Raw genomic sequence first — 10,016 nt, forward strand, 5'->3', positions numbered from 1 at the left:
GTAGAAAATTGCTCCAGGATAATGCCTAATTCGGATCATTTTCAAATCTCAGTACCCCTATGTCAAATCTCGAGTCTGTAGACCGAAAATTGAGGGAAGTGCACACACACACACACACACACACACACACACACACACACACACATTTTGACTTATATATATATATATATATATATATATATATATATATATATATATATTAATGTGAGAATATGTTTGAAGAAACTATTCAACAAATTTTTGATGTACAGACTTAAAATTTCGTATATTCGGTATTCAAATATATGGAAATCTTTTTAATCGATTTTTATCTGAAAAAAGGGCTGCTAAGGGGTTAAAATAAAAAATTGGTACTTGTATAGTCATTGGATTTTGATTTGTTTTTTAACTATTCGACAAGTTTTGGAAAATACATTTTGGAGTCATGGCAAACCGGTCTAATGGTTATCGCACTTGACACGCTGTTAATAGGTTTGGATTTCGATCTCAACTCGAGTATTTTTTTTTTTGCTCACAAGAAGTGAACTGTTTAGAAAAAAAAACATAATACTCGCATGCACATGTCTCAGTTTCTTTCCGTTTTTTTTCTTTTTCTTCATCTTTTTAAAATAAATTTAACGTTACGTTTAATTTAATTCTGGGCAACGCCGTGTACATCTAGTGTATATATATATATATATATATATATATATATATATATATATATATATATAGTGTGACAGACTGATCTACAAGCATATATATATATATATATGCTTGTAGATCAGTCTGTCACACTTAGACTGGAAACTAAGTTGTTTATTTATTGAATGGCAACTCATATCTATAAGGAGCTCCGTCTGTCCGTACATCTGCTTATTTGTCTGTTACACTCAAGTTCTAAATAGAAGTTTTAGATGTGTGCACGAATCGTTGTGTCTTGGGCTCAAGTCTCTGATGGCATTGTCGTTGGTTTGTCAGACTTAAGTTTGAATTAACATTTTTGTTAGTTTACCACGCTTAAGTTTGAAATAGCGTTTTAGTTGGGCTGTAACACTTTAGTTTGAAACAACATATCACGCCAAAGTGTAATATATAATTTTCTTTTCTTTGTAACGCTGAACTTTGCAAATTGCATTTTTTTGTTATGTCACAAAAAAGTTGGGTCACAAAAATGTTATCTCAGAAATAATGTTCTGTTACAAAAGTTATGTCACAAAAATATACTGTTACAAAAATGTTATGTCAAAAAATGTTATGTCACAAAATGTTATGCCACAAAAATGTTATGTCACAAAAATGTTGTGTCACAACACATGCTGTCACAAGAATGTTATGTCACAAAAATGTTATGTAAGAAAAATGTTATGCCCAAGAAATGTTGTCACAAAGATGTTATGTCACAAAATTTTATGTTACAAAAATGTTATGTCACAAAAATGTTATGCCGCAAAAAATATATCATAAAAATGTGATGCTACAAAAATGTTATGTCCCAAAAAATGTTTTGCCACAAAAATATTACGTCACAAAAATGTTATTTCATGAAAATGTTATGTTATAAAAGTGTTGTCACAAAAATGTTGTTACAAAAATGTTATGTTACAAAAATATTATGTCACAAAAATATTATGTCACACTAAAGTTTGATATAATCTTTTTGTGTCTCTGTAACGCTAATGTTTAAAATAGAATTTTCGTTGCTCTCTTATGCTAAAATTTGAAATGAAATTTTTGTTGAAATAATCATTTCATTTCCATGTAAGGCTAAAGTTTGAACTAGCATTTTCGTTGCTCTGTCACGTCAACATTCGAAATAAAATTTTCGTTTCACTGTAACGCTCAAGTTTGAATTAAAATTGTCATTGCTCTGTCACGCTAAAATTTCGATCTAATGCTAAAGTTGTAAATAAAACTTTCCATGTTCTGTCACGTTAAAGTCTTTTTTTTAATAAAATGTACATTTCGTTAAAGTTCGAAATAAAAAATTTTATTGCTGTCACGCTAAAATTTGAAATAAAATTTTTATTGCTCTGTCATGCTAAAATTCGAAATAATTTTTTTGGCTCTGTCACACTAAAGTTTGAGATATCAGCTTGAATGGACGTTCTTTAAGAGTAATCGTTTTGTTTGTTTAATATAATGAAAATTCTAATTGCTTGACAGAAAAAAAATGGTGGTTCGTGGGCGTCTGGTTCTCCTTGGAAAAAAAAAAAAAATGAGGCCATGACCTAAATCGGATAGAATTATGACAAGGTGTGGTTGACGGTGGATATTTGATAAGCCACCAGGGATAGGCTCTCCTATTGTTTTCTGGACAGCGGTAACACAAGAAATCTCAAACTTAACACTGGCTCTACTGTTGATTTGGAGACATGTCTCCTATATACGTAAGCAAAGTCTCTTTTATTACTCTCTCTCACACACACACACATGCGCGTGCGCATAGGTGTGTGTGTGTGTGTGTGTATATTTGTATATAATAATAATAATAATAATAATAATAATAATGAAAACAGCTGAAATATTAAGGTAACCCTAATACACATAAACCACATGCACAGGTTACACGAGCTACTGCAGAGACAAAACATGAAGAAACGTTACATGGAACCAAGAACATTGAAGATGCATATCCGTATGTTTTCTATCCCGTCCCCCATTCCCTCCCATTACCCAATCCCCCCCCCCAAATAAGAACGATGCCAAATAGCCGAGAAGTGTCAAGGAGGATGGAAAGACCGAAGAGACAGAGCATTGACCAGACCTTCATTAGATAAGTGTGAAGAAGAGAACTGGAACCTTTGGGAGACTTATTGCCACTCAAATTCCAGTGGAAATTAATGGCCGCTGCTAGCGAGAAATCAATGTTAAGCGGCTGTTGTGATAATGCAAATTCATTTGCAAATGATATCAAGAGGTTGAGAGTACTGAAAAACTGGGGGATATTTGTTGTTACCCAGCTTCCAGGGAACACCACAGGTTGTTTTCAAATAGAGGCCCTTTATGACCTGTCTGAAAGCACCTTGTGATCCAGTAATAAAATAGTAATCTATAATAATAATAATCTCACCTGTCTGTTTAAATGTATGTATGTATGTATGTATGTATGTATGCAACGGATTTTCCCGTTATCGATATTGTTTTGAAGCTCGACCCTTCAGATGTCAAATATCGAAAAATTGGTTAAAGATATTAATCGCTTCACCTTAAACTGAGCACTTTTCTACAAGAAGAGGGTCGCTCTTTTTGCTGATATTTTCGAAAGTCATCTCCTCTTTTCAATTGACTAGCCTTGATTTAAACCTTCGCCACTTCCGGTTTGGCGATCTATGCAACGGCAAAGACGTCATATTTTTTTTTTTTTCACGTTCTTTTCCTCCTTCGCGATACAGGTTCGAGCCTGCCTGCCTACCTGTCTGCTACCACTTTTTTTTTTTGCTCAGCACAAACCTCCAAACACCTGGGTAACGCTGGGCATCCAGATTAGTAATAAAGAAAGTCAAGTTAACGTTCACTAATAGTAGAAGCATTAGGAACAACCCCGAAAAAAAAAACTAAAAAAATGAAAAGAAAGAAGAATGGGAGAGATTGGAATCAGGAGGATGACTCTGCTGATTAATAATGGCAGAAGTTCAATGGACTTAGTTTATCAACTCCTAATTTTTACCATCATACTAGCACCTGCTTCATCCTGTGTTCCAATGGTATCACCACGGTTACAAAATTTTCACTATCCAAATATACGTTCTGTACATTCAGGTTTTCATCTATTGTCTCGATTCTCTTTTTGTCACATTAATCAAATTTTTAACATAATTAATTATAAAAGTTTAATGTAGTTTGCTTGAAGCATTGTTTAGTGTGTGTGTGTGTGTGTGTGTGCATATATAAAAGAAATTTAAATGAAGATCTAATGGTGGAATTAGCTATGCACACACACACACACACACACACACACACACACACACACACACACACATATATATTATACATGCGCTGGTATAGTCAGGCGGAGGATCATATATTTCAAGGAATAACCTTTCGCTGGAAATATGTTCCACTTGCAAGCGTGCATATTATGGCTATTACAAATACTGCAAAAATCAGAAATTTTTTTGTTTTAAATCTATTTTATCATTTAAACTTAATAATATATGTATAAATAGATTAATTATAAAATAGTTATCCATGAACATGTGCTTTGTCATATCTATGGCTTACCCAAGCTCGACCCCCCCCCCCCGAATCGTAGCGATTATGATCGGATGCATATATTTTCTGACATCGGATTTAATTATCATTGAAATAACCAAAACTCAACGCACACACACACACACACACACACACACACACACACACACACACACACACACACACACACACACACACAAATGATCTTGGTTGCCTAATTTGCATAACTTTTGTAAATGATTAAAATATTGTAGTGGTGTTAATCATTTTTAATTTTGTATTATTTCTCCTATATATATGCAATAGTTTTGTCATATCTTGTCTATGTCTGATTTGCATGTTAAACTAAAAAAAAAATCTATTTATTTATTTATTTTTTCTCTAACCAAGCTTTACTTGACACTCAAAATTCTACTGCATTCTGTAAGTCTAATCCTCTCCTGAAAACTAACAATCTGCTCTACTCCCCAAGCTGCCACTAACACATACATTACACACGACTTGGATGGGGGTCCTCAGCTATCAGCCCTTAACCTTCGTATGCTGTCCGATTGGAAGTGATGATCACTTAACATCTATACATTTCTACCCCTAAGGCATGTATTAGGTTATTCTTATCGAGGTAGATGCTTACTAGCTACAGTCTGTATTTAGACTTACAGCTATCTATATTATATAGCATTAGCTGTCTCTTCCTTAGCTTTGCAATGCTAAATACAAAAACTGAACCGATACTCTGTAATGCAAAATACAACCTCCTGATTTTTAAAGGAAAGCTGAAGATATCTTCATTAGAAGTGGAAACATACTTAATACCTACAACCTCCATATATTCGCATCTACTGAAAATCTGCCTATATATCTACTTATTTTATTATACATACTGAATACGCCATAGCTTATAATTTACTTCCAATTATACCTGTACTGTATTGTACTTCATATCAAAAATGACGTTACTTGTATCCATTGAATACATATCTTAATCCTTCCTGCCATCTAAAATATCCTGAACTTGTACAACAAATTTTTTAGTTAATTCGTAATATCAACCCATTCTGTAACGCATTATCCTATTCCTAAGCCAACATAAAAATAAGAAAAGGAAAAAAAAATTTTTTTTTTCTCTTCTTTAATTATAAATTTAAAGGGGGAAAAATATTAAACCATATTAACTCCAACAAACTTATTGCAAACATAACTGTTTCCACTGCATGAACTCTTACTCACACTCTCCTCCAGTAACAAACAATGAAATAGCAATGTCACATAATCACTTCGAGGAGTGTAATTTTTCGGTAGATTATAAAACCTCTATAAACTAACCCAGTAAAATTAACTACCCACGCGGGGTTGCAGAATACCTTGATTAGGACCCAGGTGTAGGGCAAACCCTCTTAATGCTGATGGACCCATAGATCTCCCCAGGTCATCCGTCTAGGAGAAAGAAAACTCTGAAGCTAAACCTGAGAGGAGGGAGGCCTCTCCAGTCTTGGATGACAACCTTCCTAGAGCTGGTGACTCAAACAAATTACCGGTCTGCAGACCTAAACTGCTTAAGGAGTAGATAGGCACTGTCTATCGCCTGGCTACCATACTCCTTCTTTGCCTATTAGCCAGGTGTAGAGGTCGAATCACAGGGATTCGACAGAAGCACTCTGTAGTCGATCTTGTTTTCTGACTAGAGCAATGAACGCCGTTTTCCCCACTCCCGACACATCCCATCCCCTAAACTGGGCACTTGGGAGTGCTTGAATGCCGTAATGCCAGTGCAAGTAAATTGGGTTGAGGGTACCAGATAGACAGTTCCTGGCTGCTGTTCCCGACTGGTAGTACAGGAGCCCTAACTCTTTGGTAGCACTTAGAGCAGCTGCTCCATCAACAGTTGTATAATATCGGGATGTTTATAGTGCTATGTTGCGCATGGAAAGGGACCCTGCACTCATCCCCGGTGGGCTATCGTGAGGCCACAACCCTAGTAGATGGAAGGTCAACTGGTGGTCTGCTTGTGTTGCATGTCTGGTTTTCTGCATAACCACTTGTTCAGCACCCCTTAACTAAGCTGAAACTCTTAAAAAACAAAAAAAAAAAAACAAAGCAAAATGACAGTACAATAAAAAATTACGCTAAAACCAGACCCAAACTCAAACAAAACCAACCTGCCTTCTCCCTTGAGGCTTGCATTTACAAACATCCGTGGGCTTAGAACTAACTTAAATGATGTTGAAGCATTTCTCCTAACAAACACCTCGGATATCTTAGCACTAAGTGAGACTAAACTACACTCCACCATCCCCTCTAACTACTTTAACATGCCCGGATATCTCCCACTCTGCCGTAAGGACTCTGACAGACATATGCACGGGCTTGGAGTCTATATTTGAAACACCCTCCCCTTGACTAGAGAAACTAAACTAGAAACGGACGATCAAGCCTTTATGTGCTTTAGACTTAACATGCAACATAACATTAGCTACTTTTATTTTCTCTACTGCTCTCCCTCGACCCAAGACTGTACCCTAATAAACAAAGTCTCTGACAGCATAGATACAGCACTTTCCCTCGACACTAGCGCACAAGTTCATGTATTTAGTGACTTCATTGTCCACCACAGCAACTGGCTTAGATTTTCTACTCACACAGACGCAGCTGGTACTACAACACATAACTTTTCTATATCTTATTCCCTATAACAAATGGTTACATTTCCAACCCGTTTCCCAGAACAGCAAGAACAACACACATTACTTATAGATCTTTTTCTGACCATAGTTCCAGATGACTGTGTAACGAAAGTCCACAGCCCACTTGGGATGCTGATCATGCAGTGGTAATGGTTGAAATCACCCTAAACTGTAGAACCAAAACTGAAGCATCATTACTAAAAACAATGAGATATTATAAAAAGGCTGACTGGGAAGCCATCAGGGACGCCCCATGGCAAAATATCTTTTCACTTCCTGCTGGACATTGCGCAAATGAGACCACTGAATGGTTCAAAACGGCAATTGAAACACATGTTCCCACGTGCAATTTTTATAGCAAGCCCCACTCTCCCCAATGGTTTACTTCTACTTGTGCAGCTGTAATAGCGCAAAGGCAGCATGCGTACCACAAATTTAACCGACATAAGTCCAGTTCAAACAGGCAGAAGTATATAGAAGCCAGAAGTAACTATAAGAAAGAAATAGCGACAGCTAAGAGAGAATTTACTGAAACCACTAAAAAACGCATCAAAGCACAGAAATTAGGAACCCACAACTTCTGGAAAATCTACAACAGTGTAGTAAATAATGGGCAATCAATAATTCCCCCTACTATCCAACAATCATGAGGTTGTTTGCTCTGCAACTGAGAAGGCTAACATGCTTAGCAGGCAGTTTGCCTCCAACTCCAGACTGGACCCTACTAACCACCCCTTCCCTGACTTTCCTTTGTGGACAGATGCCACTCTAGACGATCTGAAAATCACCCCTGCTCAGGTGCATACTATCATAAGAAATCTTGACACTGCAAAAGCATGTGGACCTGATCTCATCCCGGCTCAGCTATTAAAAAGTGCTCTGCCGAAGTAGATCCAGTTCTCTCCAAACTTTACAACAAATACCTTAATGAATCTTCCTTTCCTGCCTGCTAGAAAACTGCTTCTGTAGTACCAGTTTTCAAGAATTCTGGCGAAAGAACTGACCCAGTAAATTATCCTCCCATTAGCCTCCTCCCACTCTTCGCCAAAATATTTGAGACCATAATTAGTCAAGCTCTAGTTCATCACGTTACAGATGCTAAACTTCTGACAGGCTTTTGACAGGGTATGGCATAAAGGTCTTCTCAGGAAAATCAGATCATACGGTATCACTGGAAGAATACATAACATAATTAAATCCTTCTTAGATAAGAGAAAAATCCAGGTTGTCTTCAACGGTCGTACATCTAAACAATATGATATAAATGCAGGAGTGCCTCAAGCGTCTATCCTTGGATCTCTATTACTCCTAATATTAATAAATGACCTCCCTGACAAAATTGTCTGTGAGATGGGTAATATGCTGATGACACCATGCTCTATAACAGACACAACAGGAAAACAAATGAACACATATCAAAAGAAATGGCAGAAACATTAGAAGATGATCTCCGATCTATAGTGGAATGGGGACAAAAATGGATGGTCACGTTCAATGCTGCCAAGACTAAACTTGTTTCCTTCAATAATTACAAGAAACCTTCTCTACCACCAATAGCAATGGCCAATGAATCTATCTGAAAGTACGTCTTTTAGGCTCCTCAGCCTAACGTTCACAGGAAACATGAGTTGGAACAATTACATTGAGAGCATTGCCAGGACCGCTGCAAAGAAGGTAGGTTCTCTCTACCATGCTAGAAAGTTATTAATGCCAGAAAGTATCCTGTACCTCTATAGGCCACCATTCGCCCATGTATGGAGTATTGTTGTCATATTTAGGCTAGTGCATCCGCTCCTAGTGATAGGTCCTGAACTTTCATCTAAACTTCAGCCTCTGTCCCATCGACAAAATGTTGCATCCCTCTGCCTGTTCTACAAGTACTTTAACGGTGAATGCTCTGACTAACTGCAGACACTTGTGCCCCCTCGACGTAAATACCCCCGACAACCCGACAAGCAGCTAAATCCCACCCCTTCACAGTAGAGATCCCTAGATGTAAGGGAGCCTTCTACTCCAGTAGCTTCTTCCCTAGAACCGCTAGACTTTGGAATTCCCTTCCGGGTCCCTGCTTCCTCAACTGTACTGACACGACGTTCAAGTGAACGTGAACCGACATCTTGCTGCCCAACTCCCTACATAGTACCTCTGATGCTTATGTCCCTGATAGTAGCCCTCTACATCAAAATGGCAATTGTTTACAAATTTACTGAATTTCCATTACTAACGATTACTATATTGTCCAATTAACTACTGTACACTCTTGGACCCTTATTCTCGAGTGGCCTCTGGGCCTTGATAAGTGGTGATGCTTATGTAAAGAAAAAGAAGAAAATATAATGGTAAGTTATTCCCCTCCAACCGAAAAAATTGTTATGTTGGCATAAATTGACTAGAAAAGGCTTGCACATGTTATAATTTCTATCTAAATGTTTGCTGAGTGTTTTTAAATAACATAGGTATGTGCTTTTCTTTTGAATAGATTTTACAATTAATTCTTTTTATAAAAAAAATAAATAATATGTAACAAACTTTGTTCATGGAATTTGCATTTAACTTAAGGCACAGGTAGCGAGTAGGGAAAATTGTTGACAATTGTTGTGGCTAAACGAGTGTTTGTTGTGAATGTTTTCTAGAGAGAGGGACGGGGTCATAGATTGAAGCTCAGTTGAGCCACGACGTTCGTTCCAAAAGTAAGGCCTCCTATTTTTTAAAAGCCAAGTACGTCCAAGGATGGAATACTGTTGCCATATCTGGGCAGGAGCTGCTAAAAACAGCCTATCCTGCCTTGACAGAGTACAAAATAGACTTCGTGGCTTAGTGGGGGATGCCCTTTTCTCTACCCTGCAACCTCTCTCCCACAGAAGAGACGTTGCGAGCCTGTCCTTGTTTTATCGTTATTTCCATGGCAGATGCTCGTCTGAACTCCAATCTCTGGTCCCCCCTCGCCAATCTTTCACGAAAAACACCCGTCTAGCTGAATCCACTGTGAAAAATTTCCCCCACTCTATATCTGTGCCTAAATCAAAACGCGGATTCCATGAACAAAGCTTCTTTCTTAGAACTGCACGCCTGTGGAACTCTGTTCCGTCTGCCTGCTTCCCTCCGGATTACAACTTGGATGTCTTCAAGTCCAATGTTAACAAATTCCTAATGAACCGC

Source organism: Euprymna scolopes, chromosome 18 (assembly GCF_053919585.1).
Source record: "Euprymna scolopes isolate OS-2025 chromosome 18, ASM5391958v1, whole genome shotgun sequence".
Lineage (NCBI taxonomy): Eukaryota > Metazoa > Mollusca > Cephalopoda > Sepiida > Sepiolidae > Euprymna > Euprymna scolopes.